Source organism: Corvus hawaiiensis, chromosome 3, assembly GCF_020740725.1.
Source record: "Corvus hawaiiensis isolate bCorHaw1 chromosome 3, bCorHaw1.pri.cur, whole genome shotgun sequence".
Taxonomy (NCBI): domain Eukaryota; kingdom Metazoa; phylum Chordata; class Aves; order Passeriformes; family Corvidae; genus Corvus; species Corvus hawaiiensis.
In genome coordinates this window covers 93,081,593-93,103,549 of record NC_063215.1, presented here as the reverse complement: position 1 = coordinate 93,103,549, position 21,957 = coordinate 93,081,593, and the positions used below count along the sequence as shown (strand labels likewise).

General features: G+C 40.0%; 2 long non-coding RNA genes across 8 annotated transcripts in view; one reads left to right on the top strand and one right to left on the bottom strand.

The window, feature by feature from the left end:
• The window catches only part of LOC125323081, a 317,884-nt gene that overhangs the window by 232,545 nt on the left and 63,382 nt on the right, over positions 1-21,957 (top strand). The window lies entirely within an intron of this gene.
• On the bottom strand, positions 6,540-21,297 carry LOC125323084. The gene is made up of 3 exons (XR_007202365.1): positions 21,174-21,297; positions 20,868-20,971; positions 6,540-8,067 (listed from the first exon to the last, which is right to left on the bottom strand). It is a non-coding gene; the product is annotated as an uncharacterized LOC125323084 (long non-coding RNA).

Below are 21,957 nucleotides of genomic sequence, written 5' to 3'. Positions count from 1 at the left end.
AACCTCACCAGGGCAACCTTTCTTCCTGCCGTGCTCTGCACATTTTTGCAAAGACTGCTCTTGTAGCACAGGCGAGTTTCAGGGCTTAATGGGTTGCTGTCCACAGACCCAAACTCTTGGCAGGAATAGCAAGGTTAATTACTTTCTATTAAGGTGATGTCCTGGCTCACAGAGACTTTTCCTGGTGACTTCAGCACAGCTTGGATTTCACCCTTCAAATACCAGTGACTGTGCAACAAAAGAATGTGTCCTGCCAATTTGTGAACCTTTGATTTCGGTTGCTGCTGCCCTACTTAGCGCTCTGTGCCGGCTTAGCGGTGTCTGGCAGCCGTGTGCTGATCCTCCCCACCTCCTGGGCTTGGCTTCCCCCAGCCTGTAACAAATAAGTGATGTATTATTTTATTTACTGACTGGTCTAATCTCTAACTATACTGGACCGTGTTACTGGACACTTTTGTCTGTTGTAGGAATTTCAGATTTTATTTTGGAAACTTGGCTGGTGGCAATCTAACCACAAAGACTAGGAATAGGAAGAGCAGCATATGTGCACTTTAGAGAACAGTTGGACAAAATTGCAGCAAAGCCCAGAAATTCTGCATGTCTCATGTATGCAAGGAAGGTTCATTTTTTAAGGCTGTCATTGGTCCTGTGTATCTCAAGGACACCATGTCAGCTATTATAAGTAGCCAGTGCATAGCCAGTTACATTTTATTTGGTTTGGGGGTGAAGGAGAAAAAAAAGAATTTTTTTTGGTAAGATTTTTAATTGTCTGCAAAGGTTTCTGAGGGATACATTTTTTTCCTCTCTGATGAATTATCAAAGGTTCTTGACCTCATGGTAAAAAATTTTGTTCAAGATTACAAAGAACATTTAAGACAATTCAAGTAAATATTCTCATTGACTTTGAGGAGGTTGATTACCAGCAGTAATCATGTGCAGAAGAGTTTTCTGTACTAGCTCTCAGTTAAATTTAGACTTCAGCAAAATATCCACTGGAGTCAACTGGAAAGTTTTCCAGAGTGGGGAGTGAATATAAAACTGAGGTCAGTCTTGAGGACCAGGCCCACGTTGAATAGTTCTGCTCCCTAAATACAAACAGCTGAAGATTTCTGGATAAGCCAAGACAAATACCTTTCTTCTGTACCTTTTTCTTTGCCAGCCAAATCTAATTTTTAGCAATTGATGTGATAAATGCTGCTAAAGTGACGTGGAAGTGGAATATATCTGAAAATGATATGTCACTCCAGCATACAGTTGATACAGTCTGTTTCTCATTGTAACATGTATTTAATAAGTGTCTAGTCCCAAGTGCTGCTCAGCTTGTTCCATTTTTTTATTTGTAGTATATAGAGACAATCAAGGCACTATGTTCTTTCCATAAGGTTTTTCCTTTCATAGCACAAGGCTGGAATGGAAATAATATGAGAGGGAAAGTGTGCTTCACCAATGCCAGGAAAAGAAAAGGATACAAAGTTAAAGCTTTTGATTTCAAGAAGACAAAGTTTAAAGTTCAAAAATCAAATAACTTCCTCTGAATTTTGGGTACCTGGGACCAATTTTCAAATGCAGATTTTTCCTTTAAAAAAACCCACAAACTCAACAAACAAAAAAGCCCCTAGCAACAAAACAAACCTGAAACAAAGCAAATAGTCTCCACAAATGTCCTTTTAATGCCCTCTCTTATTACCTTACTGTGATGGACCTCTTCTTCCCTGGTCTTTTTACTCAGAGTGACAAGTAATCTTAGCCTGCTAATCCTGACCCTTAAACTCTGCTACATTATAATTAACTTTCAGTGTCTCATGACTCTGATTTTTATGTATTAAATGCATGCCTTGTTATCCACTCAGTGCTGCATAAGACACCGGTTTCACAAAGAATGAAATCCAGTGCTTGGGAGAGAGCTTTATTCATCCATAAGACAAATAAACCCTATTTCCAGGACTTAAGTGACATTAGAGGTTTGTTGATATTGAGAAATTTAATCTGCCAAATGCTTAAAAAAATACTTTCCAGCTAAATTCACAGACTTCCATTAAATCTCCACTGATTTAGATTATAAGGATTTTCTTCTAGGTTAACTTAATGAATTTTAAAAAAATGTTTGCCTAAACCATTGTAATTTCTGGTTTGGGATACGAGCTAGCTGGCAGAGAGTCCTTGCAAGATCCATTTGTAAGGTGACGATTTTCCACAGAAAAATGATGAGCTTGTTTACGAAACAGAAAGCTTTGAATCAGTAAAACTGCCATCCAGAGAGAAGCTGAATGACTCACGGGATGAAAGAACTTTCTTACACTTGGAATCAAATTCATCAGGTTTAATACTGGAATACTGAAAGATTCAAAATTAAAACTTCTGTGACAAGCAGAGCAGGGAGGGCAGGATCTTACATTTCTTGAAGCATGTGCTTCAAAAACAAACTTTTTTTTCCAAATAAGTCACTTTATTGTTATTTTTCCAGGTTTTGATGAAAACAAACACGATTCAGATATTAAATATCTTGTTTCCATGAGAAATAACAAGTTATCTTTAGAACAGCAGATGTTATTTCTTCAGATGAGAAAGGTGCACTTTAATTCACTTTTGCTAAACAGACTTTTGGCTTCATTGGCAGGTTATCAGGAAAATTAAGTGAAAATGACACTGTGTCGCCAAAGTGCAAAAGACTTGGATTTAAAAACATGTCCACTAGAAATCCACTTCAAGCCATCAGTCTGGGAATTTTTCCATGGCTTTGGTTAAAGTGAAAAGGAGAAAACAGTGTTTTAAAAAAATTCATAAAAGTTCTACTCATTCACTGGTCAAGTCATAGGAGAAGCTGACTATATCCATTTATTGCAATATATTGACATATTTTGTCAAATGCACCCCTTCTAAAGGGCTTGAAAAGAGAAGAGAGCCATCTTGGAAAGCTGTGACCCAGCAGAGGGTGCTGAAAATCAGGGCTTTCATTAGTAGAGTCAATGAGAAACCTAAGGGTTGGCTGGGGAGAAGGATAATCAAGTTTTCTACTTAATTTCAAGAAGATCCAAAGGCAGCCAGGAAGTGAGGGGACACTTCTGTGGGCCCACAGGAGCAGCTCACAACCACCAAAGGACAGCAGAGTCCCTTGGTACTGACATGGGCAGAGCATCCATCTCTTTGAAAACAAGAGCTGTTGCTTTTTGAGGAAAAGCAAGAACTACACTGGTTGGTTGCTGCAGGCAAGAAACAGAATGAAGGAATGATGTGAGCCCTGGGCAGGGTGGGAGTTGGTGAAATGCAGCCTCGCTCCAGGTGTGCAGGGAAGAGCTGTGTGCAGACACTGAGCGCGGCTGGGTACAGCTGGGAGGGCCACCAGCGCCAGGGCAGGGTGGGCTGTCAGCAGGCTCATTAACTCCTGGATTCACCATCTGCTTAGGAAAATCCGGGGCTTAATTTGCAGGGAAATTGCATCTTTACAAATCTTAAAGGAGTGGGTTGAATGGCTGGAGGACAAAAGGGGCGGGTAGTTCTCCTTTCTGCTGTTCCTGCGTGGCCACTCTCCCTGTCTCATCTCACTTTTGTGGAGTGCCCACTTGTGAGGGTTCTACTCCTATGAAAGGCAGAGAGTTGACCAGGACGTAAATATTTCAGATATTTGAGCAGATCTCTCTTGTCTCAAGCCAGTAATTTATCCTGAGGAAAGGAAGTGAAGTTTGTCTCCTGCTCTTTTATACCTCTGTGGCTGAGACCCCTCACAATAAATGCTTCAGACAGTTGTGTCTTTTCAAAAAGAAGGTGAATGCCCACGAGCCAGATACTTTGTTTTAAATTGAGCTCTGCCTAAAAGAACCATGGCACTTGTAAGCATGATTGGTACTTAAATCTGCTGTTCTTCAGCCAGCAGACAATGCACCTAACAGCCACTTAATTCTTGGCAAAAAACGAAGGTCTGTGTCGTTGGTTTGTTTGGATTCTCTTTTTCAGTGTAACCTTGTTTAAAAGAAAAGTAGCATGTATGGTGGTGATGTACAGAAATTGTCTTAGAAATTTTGAGAATAAATTCCAGCTCTGCTAAATTCTCTGTTTTAGGGGAGACATGAACGAAAGAGAATGTAGATGAAAAACTTTGTGAGGGACATAAAGCCTCTATCTCTGGAATTAAAAATAAAATGGGAAGCACTACAGCAAATGTGCTGTAGTGATAAAGAGCCTTTAATTTTTGTTTGTATGAAATCACAAGAAGTGGTATTACTTTATATCTTTTGCCATTGCAAGTTTTTGCCAAAATGCTGGAGGTGTAATATAATCCCCCATAATTACATGTTTTGAGATAGAGCATTCCTTAGCTGTTTATATGGATTAAAACTGACTTAGAATGCTAGAAGGCATTCCAGTCATAATGGTAAACTAATTAGCAATTAATACTGTGCTATGGTTTAAGAGTCGATTTCTGTTATAGTTTGCTGCTTAAATACAAATATGTAAGTAAGCTATATGTGAGTTCATGGAGTTTTATCTCTCTAATGAGATAAATTCTTTGTTCTTTTACAAACAGAAGTGTCAAGGAATAGCAATTAAAGGAAAGTAGTGTTGGGAGCAGCACTAATTTAACAAAAAGTCATTACTTATTTGTGGACTTGCATTTATCTGTGGCAATAATTGACAAAAGGGTAGGATCAGATCTTTAAGCTTCACATTTATAAATAGACCAGAAGTTTGTTTTACCTCTCTGTTAAGGTGCTGGAATCCTGGAATAGCTAGACAGACCATAAAACAATACTTCACAGATTTGTCCTTATATAGATCTATTCTGGCACCCTTTTTTTCTAATGATAGGTTAATGTGTTTAGTTTACATCAGCTGCCAAGTATGAGTACTTCTCTGAACTGTATCCAAACTGAATAGGTCTAAACTAAGATATAAGTCTATTTTTTTCCATTTACTTCAGTAGGCTTTGGATCAGATCCCTACTGAATCTTCAAAGTCGAATTAGAAATCTTGTGTAATCATACCTTCTCATATCCCTTGAGCTGATTCCAGGCCTACAGCTGGTCTATGTAGAGATTTCTGATAGTGTAGAGCACTAAGTGTGCCTGGCAAGGTTCTTTGAATTTGGTAATATGTCCAGGCTGTTGATTTCTGAGAACCTGAAGAAAGGAATCTAATTCTGTGTTTTCACAGGGTGATTTCTTTAGAGTTTCATTTATTTTCTTAAATGGAGTTACCATTCTTTGTTGTCATATTCAAGTGACAGGAAAATTCAGGTTTATGGGCAAGTATGGTAGCTCTGACTCACAGTACTGATAGTCACTGAGCATTCAGTCTGATTTAATAGTAAAGGTGATCCAACAGGCAGGAGGAAGGCAAGAGCTTCAAAATAAAACATTTAGAGATATGTTTTCTCTATGCTCTGTTTGCAGATATAACTTGAAAGACTGGCAAAAACAGATGAAAGAGAAGTTTCTTTCCAAACCCTGGCTGTCAGTTTAAGTTACAAGTGCCTTTTTGTAAAATATTGTTGGTTAAAGTTGCTTAGGTGTTCAAATAGAAAATTTGCATACAAAGTATATTTTTCATAAGTGCCCTTCTGTTTAACAAAATGGTTCTTATCAGAGGAAAAGTCTGTCCTTGCAAGATGGGCATGGAATTCCTGCATGCCAGCCAACCCTCCACAGACCCTCAAAGGGGGTCCTTCTCTAAGCAGGTCACAGAAACCCTGCTGAAAACACCCAAAAGAAGAATTTGGGATCTAGAAACTTTTGGAGGATGCTGAAGGAAAGGAGTGAGATGGGAGAGTCCACAGTTGTTTTCAAAGGTCTGTAGTAAATGAATTTTGGCTTTCCAAGAAAAACACACAGACCTGCGTTATTCCCAGCTAATGTCATTCAAGATATTCCTAGTGAAAAGGCAAAACTGCTCATATTTAAATCTTTTCCACATTTCTTTATAAATTTGAAAATGGTCCAAATTTTATGAGGAAGGGGAAGGAGAACTACTGATGCACATATATTTTTCTTTTTAGTTGGAAATTTTCCAGTTTGGAATGTCCCCTCCAAAACATGAAAAATGCACATCTCTGAAGTCAAACTAATTTTTTCCCCCATCCCCACTTAGCACAAAAGGAAAACACAGAGAACATTAAACTGCATCACTGAACAGTAAAAGATTAGCCCACCAATGTGCAACTTTCGTACTCTGCAGCATCCAGCCCCTGAGAATTGAGGTTTCTGTGCAGTTTGCACCAATCCATGGTGCTGTGCTTCAGTCTGCCCCTTTCTCCTCCATTGCTGAGGAAGTGGCATCAGCCTCTGGCTGTGCAGGGCTTCAGCCACCTCCCTGCCTGCCCTCATCACTGCAAATCCTAGAGCCATGGGGACTGCAGGACCTCTTATGGCTTGTGGGGGCAAACTGCTGGGGAAACAAGGGGTCCAGCTGCTGTGTTAATTCACTGGTGGCTAAAACACTTACTTTGTATTCTGTTCAGTTGCTGTGTTAGTCTTTTATGAAAGTTAGCAGTTGATCACAGGCTGCAAAGAACAAAAACTTATGAGTTTGAGACAATCAAAAATTCACTGGTGGCTATGATGGTACTTCTGTGGTTGCAGAAGTGCTGGGACCAGCTGCACAGGACCCCCAGTGTTGCTCCACAGGCTGAGGAGTTCCTGCATATGGCTTGTCCCTGCTTCCAGCCTAGTGACCAGCTTTTGGGGTAGGGGCTGAATGGAATTCAGAGGAAATACCATCAGAGCTCGATTGCCCCAGCAGTCTGTGCACTGGCTTGGAAGTCATGGAAATGTGGCTCCTTTGTTCTTCAGTCTCTTGGCTCCTGTGCATGTGCTTGAATGTATTTTCATCCGGGGCTTTATCTGTCTTACTTGCTCATGTTTTAAAAGTTGAGACCTCAGAGGTATTTTGGCATTGTTAGACAATTGTAAGTGTTTAAGGATGCTGGAATTCCCTGAGGCAAGGATCTTGCTCATATCTTACTGCAAGCTGTCTCCATGGCACGGTGTAGAGCTGTGTAGATTAACTAAGCCTGTTCCTGGGGAGCTGCTTGCCTGCCAGGAGCTGCTTGTGTGTGTCAGTGGATTGAGCCAGTGCAGGCTATTGCTCATCACTGCGGGTTAGACCAAACTGTGTGCCAGAACCATGGATGTGCCTCTCCCAGGGTGTCTGCTTGGGTGTCTCTTGCAGGTCTGCCCCACACCACACACCCCTTCAAGGAGAACGCCTTATCCTGCAAGTCCCCCCTCTAGTGTAAGGGGTGGTTCTGTTATGCAAGTAATAAAAACATTTTAGTGTGACACACTTGCAGCAAGACACTAGAAATTCTATCAGGTAGAAGGTAATAGCATACTTTCTGTTCGAGTTCTTAAACTTAATTAAGAACCACCAAAAATTAAATTGACTCAAACATGCATTTGCTCTGCTTGTCAGTCTGAGGTAGCATAACATGGCTCTGATTTTTAACCAGGATTTAAAGTTTTGTCCTCAATTGGATTATCTAATTTGCTTCATTTAAACACTGCAGGAAAATGAAAAGCAGGTGTTTCCTTCATTGAGCACCTACTGGTATGCTTTCTTTTCTATTTTGAGTTTTAGTCACAGCATTTTTGAATAATGAACCAGGACCTCCTCTTTGTTCTCAGGAAAGCTGAACATACAATATAGGACTGGAGGACTGGACTGAAGCTGATTCTCCTGGTGGTTACTGTCATAGTAGATAAAGCTCTCCCATAAACGGGAAAGGGAAAGGAAAGGCAGCTCCAAATCTTTATTTATCATCGGTGTGTCTTGGTGGTACTTGTAATTTCCTGTGGTTACTATGACGAATAAAACAAAAAAGTCCCTGGGATAAAGGAGCAGAAGCAGTGTTCTGGCCTGAGAGCACGGCAGTAGCTTCCCAGATAAACATGAACTCTGTTCACAAAGTTATGGAGCTCTCCTAGCACAGAGCTGTGCAAAATGAGAGTAGAGCCGTAGCATCTCTTGGCTGAACAGTGATTTGTTTCCCAGTTCAGCCAGGGTGGCAGGCACTTACTTTGTATTCTGTTCAGTTGCTGTGTTAGTCTTTTATGAAAGTTAGCAGTTGATCACAGGCTGCAAAGAACAAAAACTTATGAGTTTGAGACAATCAAAAACCAGCCAATGTAAATTGTTTTGAAATCATTCAGAGTTTGAAATTACAATGTTTGTATAATAATATAGTTATCATAATCAAAACTGTAGATACCTTATGATTAAAGAGAAAAGTGGGTGAATTCTGTACAGTCATTGGAAACACAAGAGCTCAGAGCTTGTCTTGGAGAGCCTTAACAAAGCACTAAAGAGTCCCAAAACAGGGATCAGCATGAAGCATCCTGTTACCGAGTGAAGAAGGAGTTTTTGGAATAGCCTTTCTTGATTGTTCCAGAAGAAGAGTGAGCATTCATGCTATAGGAAGTGTTTTCTGAGAATTCCCGCAGGCTGAACAGTTCTTAGTCATGGCAAAGAGTTGATTATTATGACTTTTTACATTGATTTTCCACTAGCAATGGGCAAATTTAATAGAGGCCAGAGGTTTCATGCATTTTAGTAAAGGATGTTTATTAAAACCTTACCCAAAGTGCTGTGAGATAGAAATCTTCTGAGATTAGATATTTGGAAAACTGTTGCTTAAGCTTCAGGAAATTGGGCGTGATCATTTCATTATGAACCAATTTGATTGCAGGCTATCTCTTTGTAATTCAAGCAAAAACCTGTCAGAAGATTTACTGAAAGCTGCTCTAGATGTTGATCTCAGTCCCATGATATAATTCACTCCACTGATTTCATCTGAAGGGCAGCAGTACTGGGACCATCTCTTCTTTGTGAGAGGACTTACTGGGCTGTACAGCTAACACCATTGCAGAGGTCTTTAGGGACAGGGAGCAGCACTTGTAGCTGATGAAATTCTACTTGCTTTACTAGCACACAGTCATGGTATTGAAATAGTGGTTTTCTCAGCTTGCTGTGGTTTGAAACACTAGCTTTAATTTCACAGCAGTTGACCTTGATCGTGCAAGACAATATGCAGCAACACCATGGAAAAGTCCCAGAATACAATTCTCTTTAAAAGAAGCAAAACAAATCTGATCCACTGGTAATCTTAGAAGGTATTTAATCTAGCAGAGAGATGACGGCTTTAACAGGAGTGTTTAAAAACTTCTACTCAGATGCCACTCCTAATGATTTTCAAATACAAATAAGCACTCAAATCATTAAATTCCCAAGTAACTTCCCCCCACCTCCTTCTTGAAAAGCCTTAACTTTTAAGAAATGGCCTTTACCTGTAGATAAATACTGCATGTAGCTGGGCTATGAGGCTTGCATTCTTCCAGACTGGATTCATATGTGCACACATTTTTTAGCACAGCACATGCATGAATAAGCAACAGGAAGGTTATGTAAATACCTCGTTCCTATTGCACTCCTTTTTAAAGCACATTCCAGGCTCGTGAAAGCTGATGGGCTGGGGAGCAAGAAAGGCAGTACAGTTCTGTGGCCTTATACTCTGTTTTATAATGGCAATGCAAACATTTTTTCCCCACCTGGTCTCATTAGTACGGGTGAATGAAAGGGGGAACTTTTCTGTGGCTGATAGTCTCATTCTTCTGCTGTGCCATTATTAGCATACAGTGCAGCATGTGGGTAATATTATTTGGGGAAGGGGAAATGGGCTGGCTTTCTTGTTCCCTCTATTTGTGTGTGCACAAACAACTGACACACTGAGGGTCTCATTTAGCAAACCTTCCTCTGGGTGTGCTCCAGCCTGCCCATGCTGGTGAGGCTGCTCAGAACGTGCTTAACTGTATTCAGATGTTTAAATTCAAAAGGATTTGAACATCTGTTTCTCATTAAATACATGCTTAAGAGCTTTGCTGAATCAGGGCCTTAGCCATTAAGAAATAAACAGAGACCACCAACTTATTTTACATATACTCTTGAAGAGTGTTCAGATAGATAGTAATGACTTTCAGTCAGTACTGCCCAAAGTTGGCTTTGAACTACTGACCTAGAGGTGAAAGGCTTGTATCCTATTACCAGTCCCTGGGGCAAACCAGACTTACTGGTTTTCAAATATTAATGAATTAAGTCAAGTCAAAAATGTAGCCCCATTGATTGCCTTTTCCCCCGTATTTTTCCTGTGTCAGCATCAGTAACTGATGCTGCCATAGAAAATCTTCAGGAATCTCTGCTGCCCACACTTCTCTGCTTTAAATCACTTACATTGTAAGCAGAGTCTTAATAACTGAAACACTTGGCTAGTTTTTAAAAATATTTAGAAATGGACCTTTCCACGAATGTTGATCGTAACCGTTCATCAAGGAAAACATACTTGTGTGTAGGGTCTAATGAATTATTTAGCTATCTGTTCTTCTTACAATATGCAGACATAACTCTCACTGACACTAATAGGAGATTCATATGCATGCCAAGATCAGGGAAAACCCTTGGAGAGTATTTAGACAAAATTCCTTGAAGGACTGGGGGAGAGGGGGCACAGCAGGAAGGAAAATCATTGATGCAAACATGAATTTGTCATTTTTCTGAAGAGGATATGTGTATTTATATTTTAAAAAGACAGTGGGGGCCCTTAACTAACAAATATTTAAAATTCTATTTTTCATCCTTAAAGGCAGAATTTAGATGAAGGCCACACACAGACCTCCAGATGAAAGTAGAGGCACAGTAATAATGAAGAAAAGCAAATGCTCCTGGGTAAGGGCTGTTTTGAAAGCTCTGGGTTTAGTCTTGGGTATTGGGCTTTTGGGAACTTTTTTCCTACAAAAGGAGGTTTATTGAACCCCTGTATGAAATCGAAGGCGGAGGGGTTTCTTCATCACTAGGTAGAGGATGTACACTTGATCCAGTGAGTCAGGTGTTGAGTGGTTCTAGTCAGATATTGCAAAGGCCTATTTCCAGTAGGATTTTCTCAGCTGCTGGGTGGTGTATACACAGTGCTGTCCAATGCACATAGGACCTGTGTGACCTAGAACAGGTCAGCAGACCAGGGACATTGGAGCCTAGACCATGACGTGCTTACAAGTGCAGAAAAGACTCAGGTGCTGTGGCAAGAGATGCAGATAATTTCAGTTTTGTTGTCAGTCTTTTTAAGCCATCCCAGCTTATCAGAGATCCATCCATCCAGTAGTGCTGTATCAGAGGAAATTCATTCCAATTTAGTACAAATGGCTGTCAAAAAGCACTCCAATATCAAAATTACATAGTCCATTCCCTGCCTCTGCTGCTTCTCCTCCATGGAGCTATCCTGCCCTATGTGGCTCCTTCTGTTGTTTCAGATGTGGATCCAAAAATCCTCAACTTGGTGTCACCACTGTGCTTTGTTCCTAAAACTGGCTATTTAGTAGCAGGGAAGAACAATCTCTAAAAAAGCCTCTCTGGCACTTTTGGTATTTTGGTTTTACTTGCCTTTCCCCAAGTACATGTTCTGCCACTGGTTGAGCCGGTGACTGAGAAGGGAGGGGGATGAAAGATCTTATTCTAGGTGAGATTTTTGAGGTCCATGCTTTTTGCTGTTTCTGCATTTTGAAATTGACGTCCTTTGCCCCACTGTATGTTCCTGGTGTTTGGAATTTCTGAGCCCTTCCTGTAAAGCTGCATTGCAGGCAGGTTAATTCAGTTTATGGGAGAAACTGTGATGCCATTAGTAAATGTTTCTGGCAAACGGCAGTAAGTAATCTGCAACCCTGAGAAAGTTATAATGGCTTTTTTCCCTGCTGCACACCTGGCAGGAGGACAACGTGCCAGAAATCATCACCCTGAGCTGCTCCTGGGTTTCCTGGCTCTTGAAGGAGTCTGGCTCTTGCTAACCTTTGGGGTTGAGTGTAACATGGTACAGTGCACAACTTCCAGACAGACAAAGCTACTTTAAGTGGGTAGTATTTCTTTACTGTAAACACTTCCCATCAGTTCTGGAAAACCACAAAATAGTGATAATGCAAAGTTACTGGAAAGAAAGACTCATTAGAAATTGCATCCTGATATAAAAAAGATAAGTCACACCAAACCAGTGACATTTCTTAGGAGAAACAGAATGTAAAAAGAGCAAGCTGGATTTCCAGTGAAATATAAATTAAATTGCTAAAACATTTTAATTAATCAAAGATTGAATCAGCAATTCACAGAAGCTATATTGAAAATGTATTATCTTATCTTGGCAGCATATCATTTGTGATGGGAAAAATTACCAAACCCAGAGCAGAGGGTAAGAGCTTACGTCTAGGCATGCAAATATTTCTAGGAATTCAAGTACTTTAGCCTGTAGAGACTGCAGTTTACTTTAGCCTAGCTCATTTTCCAAAAGAGGATAAATTCCTCTACCATCTATTTTATCATATTTTTATACTGGTTGGTTTTTTTACTGTTTTCTCCATGTTGTTTTTTTTTTTTCCAGGCTGACATAAAAGAACAAAAAATAAATGTTATTGCTTAGAAATGGTCTCTATTAAAAAGGCTTGAAAACCTTTTTATGAAATGTTAGTTTTGTTGTGCTCGATCACTAGATCCAGTTCTGGCTTGTGACATATTTATTTTAACTGATGTGTGTTTTCACTATAGTTCAGAGAAAAATGAGCAAGCCCATGCCGGGGGAAAAAAATCACAAATCAAAGACAGTAAAACTGGTTTTGGATCCTTTTACAGAAAACAAACGTTTCTATGAGTAAAGTGATATATCTGTTGAAATGTTTTGAGGTTTGTTTAAAAATAGTGAGAAATTCTCCTCTTCTTCATTCCCCCCAAACCAATTTGTTTTCATTTTTGTCAAACAGAGAAAACCCTCCTCTTTTCCCAAAGCTGAACGTAAGTTTATGTGGTCCTTCATATGAGAAGGTGTTTATTCTCCTGCATTGTCTGCTACTAGTTTCAGTATTTATGGTACTTTATTTTAAAAAAGAAACATTGCAGAATAACTAAACTGGAGACTCAAAGCATTTCAGCTTGCTGTGCAGTTATGCCCTGATCGTCCCTGGGAGTGATGGTTCCAAAATAGAGGAAAATACAGAAGGAGGAGATTTTGAGATTTCAAGGGGTCCTAGGGAGCGTTTAACTGGACCAGACTCTGTGATGGCTCTAAAAATCCTTCTTCTTCAGGTAGAGACACAACAGTGTCAGCCCATTAGCCCAGTCATTTTCACTTCATGAGTAGGAGACAGACATTTAGCTGTCAGTGAAGGTAAAGGAGGTCATTTGTAACCAAAATGGATTGTTTTACCTGGGCTTAGGGTCAACATCAACCCAGGGCAGCACTTACTTACACGCATAAAAATTGGTGTCCTTTAAGTGAAAAAACATTATAGTACAAAGAAACAGGGAAGAGGGACAGGCTAATTAATTTCAGTCAGTCCTGATCAAAGATACCTGTTCATCTTTGCAAGTTTTCCTGTCAGACAGCTGCCTGAGGGGTGTGGGATGCTCTGCTGTCAGACCTAGTGCTGATCCCATGGCCTCCTCTGCGAGGTGGCATGTTGGGAGCCTGTTGGGGACAGAAGGAAGGTGAGAGGTAACCCGAGGCATCCACAAAGCTCTGCCAACCTGTGAGGGCACAGCATCCTGGTCTGCTGTGCCAGGCTGCTGCTGGGGCAGGAGAGTCACAGCCCCTGTTGGCAGGGGCACTCTCCCCTTGGTCATCACTGAGGAGTTTTTGCAGAAAGAATCTGAATGTACATCACTGAATTTGGTCTGAGATGGCTTTTTTTTCCTTTTTTTCAGGGTGAGGGATTTACTCAAACCTGTTTTCTGGCTGGGGTTTTCAATGGTTTGGTCTCTGTTTCCTTAACAAAGATATATGCTGGGATTAAAGGATCTTGAGTCAACCTCCCTGGCTTATTTAAAATGCACTCTTTGTAAAATACACATCAAAAGTGTCATGAACTCTCTTTCACTCTGGGTGGCATGGAGGGTGGAGAAATGTTATAAACAAAGTAATACAGCGTAAATTGTAATCTAAGAGGCAACCTTTTTTTTCCTATAGAAGGCAGCTGAACCAAAAGTGCACTCTCTAACTGCGGAACTGTGCTAAGGAGGATAATGTCCTATTATTGTCATTGCTTTATTGTTAAGCTGCTTCGAATCAGTATTTTGTGCTCTTCTGGGAAAACAGTTTGGGCATAAATATACTTTCCATGCAGCTGAGGTCTGCTGAGCACTGCTGTTTGCTTCAGAGGGAGGAAGTTGCAGGTGGCTCGCAGGTTGGCAAGTACGCTGTGTTTAACACTGCTCAGCTTCTGCAGCGTGGCCCTCTGGGCCAGGGACTCACATCTATTTACCTTATGGCAGTTCCCAAGACACTCCCTTACATACCAGCCACTGCCCATGCTTTCCTACACTTGTCAAATAACAGATTTGGAACAAATTGTGTAGAATTACAAGTGGCACAAGTGCAATGCGTAATTGTCTACCTAGCTACCAGAAGACAATGATAATTATGCTTTTATTTTAAATCATATAGTGGAGGTGGCTAGAGTTCTTATAGTTCTAGTGTTGTTATGGCTATAACCATAATAACACTTTAGATTTCTAGTTCAGAAATGTGATTTAATGTTTTTTTCCCCTAGAGAAAATTATAGCCCAAGTAGCAGAAGGCAAGTAAACACCTTACTTTACACATTGGCACTTTCATTACAACAGGCCAGAGAGCAGCACTGCACATCCCAAAAATATATTTGTATAGTATAATCAAAGTCTGTGTAACATGGAGAAAGTTTCAATCCAAGGGGTAGGGAATTAGTCCCATAACAATAACAGAATTTGTATTTCAATATCCTTTGGTAGTCCCTGCACTAAAAACTGCTTCTTGCCATGAATCCAAACAGCAGTGTTTGCATATTGACTACTCAGCAGTATTTTAGGGGAAGAATGGGTACAATATGGTAACTGCAGCTGTGAGAGGCCAGGATATGAGCTGTCACTTGGCCCAGCTAGCCCTTATGGCAAAGATATCAAACTGCGCTGCCTCTTGCTCTTTACACATGTCACTCTACCTACTGTAGCTGTTTATTTGCTGCAATTTCAGTCAGAGCTTTGGGACCTTCATCACACCTGCTCCTTTTCTCAGTGCATCAGATGTGCTGTTGCATCTGTGTCCATATAATTTGTTCCTGTCTGTTAAGTGCCACTCTCCAGTCACGGGCACAGCTCACTGGCCAAGAAGTTGCTGGTGCGAGCAGAAGCTGTATGGAATTGAACTCTTCTGTTTCAGTGCTTCATAATAACATTTGTTTCATAAGACTTTTTCAGCCTGACGTTGATGTGGACCTGGCACTGGGATGTTCTTGAATTGTCAGAATATGTTTTTGTTACCCACCAATGGGTTGACAAACCCATTCCAGCTGCAGTGAAAGAAATAAAATGAGAAATAGAAATGACCTTCTATCTGAAGGACAGAAGGGGAATCATCATATGGGTAGGGGGAGCCCCAGCCCAGAGTATTGTGAATCCCCCCACCACCATACACACATACATTGTGCTCTGAAGTTAATATTGAGCAATGAAGGGTGTAAGGCGCTGCTAATAACAGTGCTATTTGAGGGCTTAAGCAGCAAACTTACACATGGGGATTATCAAGACTCATTTTCTCCCATAAGTTCACCACCCCTGTTGTGAAAAGATGTTTTAAATTTAGAGACTGATGATTCCTGGCAGCTTTCTGGGTGACCATGTTGTCACTCTGAGCTATATATATTTTTTTTTAATATTTTTTTGCATCCTTCTCACCTTTTTGAGACCTGACTCTTTCCCCTGTCTTAGAAACAGGTTTTCTCCTTACTCTATAGCTCCGTCTTGGCAAGGATGTGACACAACCCCGTGTAACTCTTTGTAACTCTATAAGGTCACAATGTAATAAGTAAATGCACTGACTCCTTTGCCATCTGTGGGTGATGAACACCTGCATTAGGAGGGCATGGAATTCTTTCAAGGTATCCTTGAATAGACTTGTGAATAGAAGTATCTCCTGCATCTCAAGACATGTGAAAACAATAGTCCCACAGAGTCAAAGGCACTGTGTTAGGAAATTTAAACGTGTTTTGCCTACATGAGTCTTAGCATAAATCCTTTCTTTCTTTCAGCTGTGAAATCCCTCTTTCAACCCCTCAAATAACCCATCTGAAAGAAATCATTCCAGCAGAGCCATTACAATTAATTCTATTATGCAAACCTGTAGTTTCAGATTTTCATTAAACTGACAAATGGTTCCTCAGAGTAATTTTCTAAATTACAAAATATATCTTGGCTGTTTTAAAAGGCCTGTTATCACACACTATCCTATAACATAGGACTATAGTAATGCTGTGAAATTTAGTCCTCAGCTAGGATTTTTTAAGGAGCTGTGTTAGTTGCTGATGTCCAATACCAGTTTTAAGTTACTTAGGATCCAAGGAAGTTGATTAGTATCCAAGATTTTGAGGGAAAAAGTTTTCATCTTTATCAAGCTACTGCAAAAACATTAGTGTTTGGAACAAAAAAAAAAAAAAGTGGCAAAAATTTCTAGGTATCGCTAATGACTTTAAAAAACAGGTTTTGTGCCAGCATTTACTGGTAGTCCTAAGCACATCTTTCCCATCCAGTAAAGCTCCTGATTTGCCTGGACTAGTGCTAAGCTAAACTCACCACCATGCGTCTTAGAGGAACCTCCCAAAAGCAGCAGAAGGGCTGTAATGTGGGCAGGCATGGGAATTTAACTGAATGGTCTCCTAAAGAAATCAATAATCAGATCATTTCAAAAGACCCATTCAACAAAAACTTGGATAAAATGACAGATTATTTACAACACTGGTTTAAAGCATTTATGTTGATAATTAAGAATAACAAAGAGTATTAAGTAAAGGAGAGCAAGCATCTAGCCAGTCATTAAAAGAATGGAATTTTTCTAATCCTCTTACAAAGATGCTGTTTTGGGTTAAAGTCCCTTTCTGCATAAAGCAGCCACACCACATTTTTTAAGTCAATGAAGAGCCGAGAGCTGTAGCCCAGACCCTCAAAACTACTTTAAACAGACAACTCCCACTGAGAGACAAGCATTAAATTAATCTGCGGACTGGGTCCACGGGATGAATAAAGAGAGTATCTTTCCCTCTGTAAGGCATGACAAATAATTATGTAGCCAAATGAATTTGATATACCAGAAATTTATTAATGTTTATTGGTTGGAAGTTTCCACATTCTGTATCACACATGTTTTATCTCAGGGTTAAGAAATTCTAAGAAGTGTTTTTTATTAGGTTAAACTGAGAGATTTTAAATCATACAGAGCCACATTTATGGATAACATCTGGTCTTTACATTTACTCCCTTTTTTATTCAGTGAGGATTGTTTCTTCCTGGGAAAAGAGGGTATATGATTGTTTCTATCTGCCTCAAAAGTAACCTGTAATCTGCAAAATGGAGTAAAATTTACATTTTTGTTTCTTAGGTATCTGAGAATCCCACTCAAGTCTCATTATCTACTTGTGCTGTTCTGATCATTAGTAAGTGCCCTTGATTGCAGTTGTCTTCCTTTGAGTCCTTTTGAGCCCTCGTAGGATCTGTGAGGCAGTAAGGTCCAGTAGAAGCTTCTTCAACACCAATCTCAAATCTTATTCAATTAGGCCTTCTTGGTAAGACATTGTTTAACGGGTTGGAAGGACCTCAGATTCTGCTTCTAGTCTATCAAACCTACTAACAGCTCCTGAAGATGCATAATTAACCTTCCCCTTGGCAATTTCTTCTACACTTGCCTTCATGTCACCTCAAAGTCTCTGTCCAAAATGACTTTATCACCCTGTTTATTGCTCAATCCTTAAAGACGTCTCTTCTTCTACCAAGCCTATCAGCCTGACCATACCAGCTGCTGTAGTGAAGCAACTGTGAGGACAGCACTTGGCACTCTCCTTCTTTTCTCAGTATCCCCTGCCCTTGCTGTTGCAAAGGTACCACGTGTCAACAGCAAAGTCCAGAGACTCCTGTCTGTAAGCTGTGCACAACGTAAGTGACTGGGCATGGTCTGCTGCTCTGAGAAATGCAAGCGTCATAAGCTGGTTAAGAGTACACCTGCTGGTAATTCTTTTCCTTCTGGTGTACAGGCAGTTGAGCAAACTGATTCTCATCAGAGAAAGGGCTCAGAAGTTTGGAGAGAGCAAGACTAATGCTCTCCCAGCTGTTGTCTCATTATACCAGTGCTTTGGTACAGCCTTGGCCCTTGGTGTTCAGAGGTGATGTGGACTGCTCAAAAGCATCTGCAGTACAAGAACAAGTCACTTTTTCTCAGCCAAATAAACAGAGAGAGGAGCAGGTATAATAAGAAAGCTATATTTGAGTCATATGGGATTTTTCTCTTCAGTAACATAGTGTGTCCGTATACAAACTGATGATGAACCTTGCTGGAACCCCTAATCAAGAGAAATGAATTGAGTAAGTCCATGGAAACTAAGTCAAGGCTCAATTTACTGCAGTTAGTACAAGTAGAATTGTAAAAATACTCCCACCTTCTCATTTAATTCAATATTTTTGTACTAAAAAGATGATGGGTCAATTTTTTTTTTTTTTTTCTCAAGAATTTTTTCCTCCCTAAAGATGATACCCTGTGGAGTACACAACAAGCTGCCCTTTTAGTGTAAGGAATGGAGAAAAATGAGTGAATAGGTTCTTTCTGATTTTATGCACCTCATTTACTTAGGACCCTTGTGAATTAAATCCTGTCCTGTAGCATATTACATCTCTCGGAAAAGAAAAGGGATCTGAAAATTTTGGTCTGAATAAAGCTAGTTTGTGCCACATAACAGCACTGTAGTGGGCTATGGCTTTAAATGCAAAACTTCTCTGACAAATGGACTATATTATACCCTATAGGTATGTAATTCTTTTTCTGTAACTGGCTGCCTTCTGATCCTGAGTTCAACACAGTAACATATTAATGCCCCTGCAACCTCAGCCTATTTCCTGAATGAGGTTTTATATTAAAATAAGAGATATTCCTAGTGACTTTATTTTTATTTTTTCTTCCTCGCTTTTATTCAGATACTAGCTGATTCTGGTAATGGCTCAGGAGGTAATTTAGGACTAGGTTAATGGTGCTACGTTACTCACTTCACCTCCATCTCTGGCCTCTGTAGACAGTACATCACCAATTGCATAACGTTGCAGGATAGCAGATTTCAGGCTGTGATTAATAATATGATTCCTTGAACCCTCTGTAATTACTTCTATTAACAGATGACTTGGTGCCTAATTAGCAAGTCACTTGGAATCAACTCATACAGTAAGTTATATTTCATATAACTCTTCTTACAGAGCCCCTTAGAAAGATATTTTTCTGCCTTAAAAAAAACCCCCCAATCTCTGCTGTCTAAAATCAGGTATTGATTGGCAATTAGGTCTGAGGAAGCTGTGGGGGATAATTGTAGTGCACAAAATGCCACAGCCTTTGAAAAACCAAAGTGTATTTTCTCATGGAGCGATAACTTTGATGTCATAATTATGATCATCCAACTAGCAGCAGACAGCAGAGAGAGGCCAGGCTCCAGCTGTGTCTGCAAGCTGGTGCTGGTACATACCTGCCAGCTGCATGGGAATGATGTTTTACAAACACTCCATCACTGTTTCAAAGACCTCTCTCCGAGGTCTTTCAGGTTCTTAAGTGACACGGTTCCTGCCACTGTCCAAAAAAGAGGCAAGTATTAACAAAGCCAGTGACCAAACTGATTGCCTAGGGCCCTTAAAAACGTTGCTGAATCCAGCAGCACTTAGCAAAAGCTCAACATCCTTAGGCTTCTTCATTATCTTGTCTCATGAGTTTAACTCTCAGAGGTGTGAAGTTCAGTTTTAATTTTTTCTCTTTTGAGATGTATAATGTAAAATAAGGCATAATTGGAGAGTGATTTATCTTAAAATGCTTGTAATTCTCACATTAAAATGGTTCTGTTCACAGTGGCGAAAAAAAATGCAGTCACTCTCTAAACTGCCTACACTAAGCCTCAGAACATTTGGTGATCCTCTGGAAATGCTGCTCTGTGAAAGTGTCTGGAGTCTCAGGGGATGAGAGACCACTGGAGTGGTTTGAGACTCTTCAGAAATATCCCCTATGTCAAGCATAGTTTATACTACAGTGGCCTTTAAATGTGATGCTCTCTAGTTACACATATAGTCAGGTGCTCTGGAAACCCCAGAGCAGACTCACTGCTGTCACCTAGCCCTGGCACGAGGTAGGAAAAAGTCCTCACTTTTGTAATTTGGACCTTTGAACTCAGCCAGAGATTAGAAAACTAAATTTTGCCAAATGCTGGAATTAAAATCACGAAGTGATAGAAGCCAAGTTTCTCTAAAATAAGCTGACCTTCCAGAAAGATATGACTTGGAAAACTAGACTGGCAGCACATGCTGTTCTTTGGTTCTACTCTGGGGTTTTGGGGTTCGTTTGGGTCTTTTTTAATTCTTTCTTTTTCAGGTGCAAACAATGCAGATTGTTTATGTCATGCATATATAATACATCTTAAGTTTAAAGTCTCCTATTTAAAACATTAATGTGGTATTGTGGAAATATTATTGTACAACTTTTGTCTTTGCCAGTAAATATAAAAAAACCAATTTAATTTCGTTTTGAAGTGATAAGTCCAATATGTGCATGACATAGTGGTCCTCCATCTAAACTCAGCAAGCATGTTTGGTTGCCATGTGTTAGAGATGCTGATTTGGGTCTAGACCCCCATGCAGGGCAATATCCAAAGCCTCTGAGGACTGCACAGCACAGTTCAGCAAGTCTCTACTTGTTTATTCACATTCAAGTTAGACTTTTTAAATGGTTTTGATTAGCTCCCAATGCTTTTAGATACTCTTGTATATCAGCAGATGTGGTTTAAGTTTAGAAAAAGCTGGAGTAACCTTACCTGTTTTGCCAGTTTTTATTACTGTGTCTTGATTTCGTCCTTGATTTCAGAGAGACATTTCTAGGCCAGCACTCAGAGTACTAATGTTGTTCAAGCAGTCAAGGCTATGGTTAAAAAAACCAAAGAATTACCTCGTTAGAGCTGCCATGATTCCAAGACCAACAGCTTTATTCCTAATGTAGAGGTATTTGTACTTAGGGAGAAAAAGAAGGAATTCAGATTTGAGATCTCTTTGTCAGGTGCAAAAGAGAATTGAAAGTAAAAAGAATCATATCTGTCCAAACCCCTCTCCCCACAGAAACTCACACACATGTTGCCTAGGGTGTGTCAGGTGGGTCTCTGCTCAGCATCACCACTTTGCTCACCCAGGGGTTGCTCATCTCAGTTTTCAGTTTGCTTTACTCTATATCGTTGCTTGCTGAGAGGCCACCATTATAGGCCTGACCTAAATGTTGGAGCTATGAAGAAGAAAAAAGTCACTCTGATGGAGAATAGATAGTGACAAAGACTTTATTCTCCTGTCCACACCATCAGCTGAGAGGGCCCTGCTCTCAGCAGTAACTGAGCCTTGAATCGCACGTTTTCAGTGCTGCAGGCGGGAGATGGGCTTGGGTTACAAAGCTGAGTCTCACATCAATTAAAGTCTGTGTGCACAGCAGCTGCATTCAGAAAGGTGGAAGAGATTTAATCTTCACCTTTCACCTTGGGTCAAAATACAAGGTTACTAAGACAGACTTATTAAAAATGGATTGTTTCTGCCAATTTAATGTTAAAAGTTTGCAGTTATTACAAAAGCACTTTAGTATTTGCTCCCTTTGTTAAAGAAACTTGCAGTTAAATAACAAGGAAGTAATAAAACTGTTGAAAGAAACAAATAAATGTTTATGTCAGACTTACAAAGTCTGCAGCAGTTTTAGTCTTTTTTCTTGATAAAGACCAGAGAATTATTCTCTACTACATCTTATTTGTGAGTAGGTGAATTATTCTGATCAAGTGTAAAGTGTCTCCCAGGACTGAATACTGAAGGTGTTCTTAGCTTAAATATAGTGGAAGTAAGATTTTATTTTAGTACAAATAATTATTTAAGAAA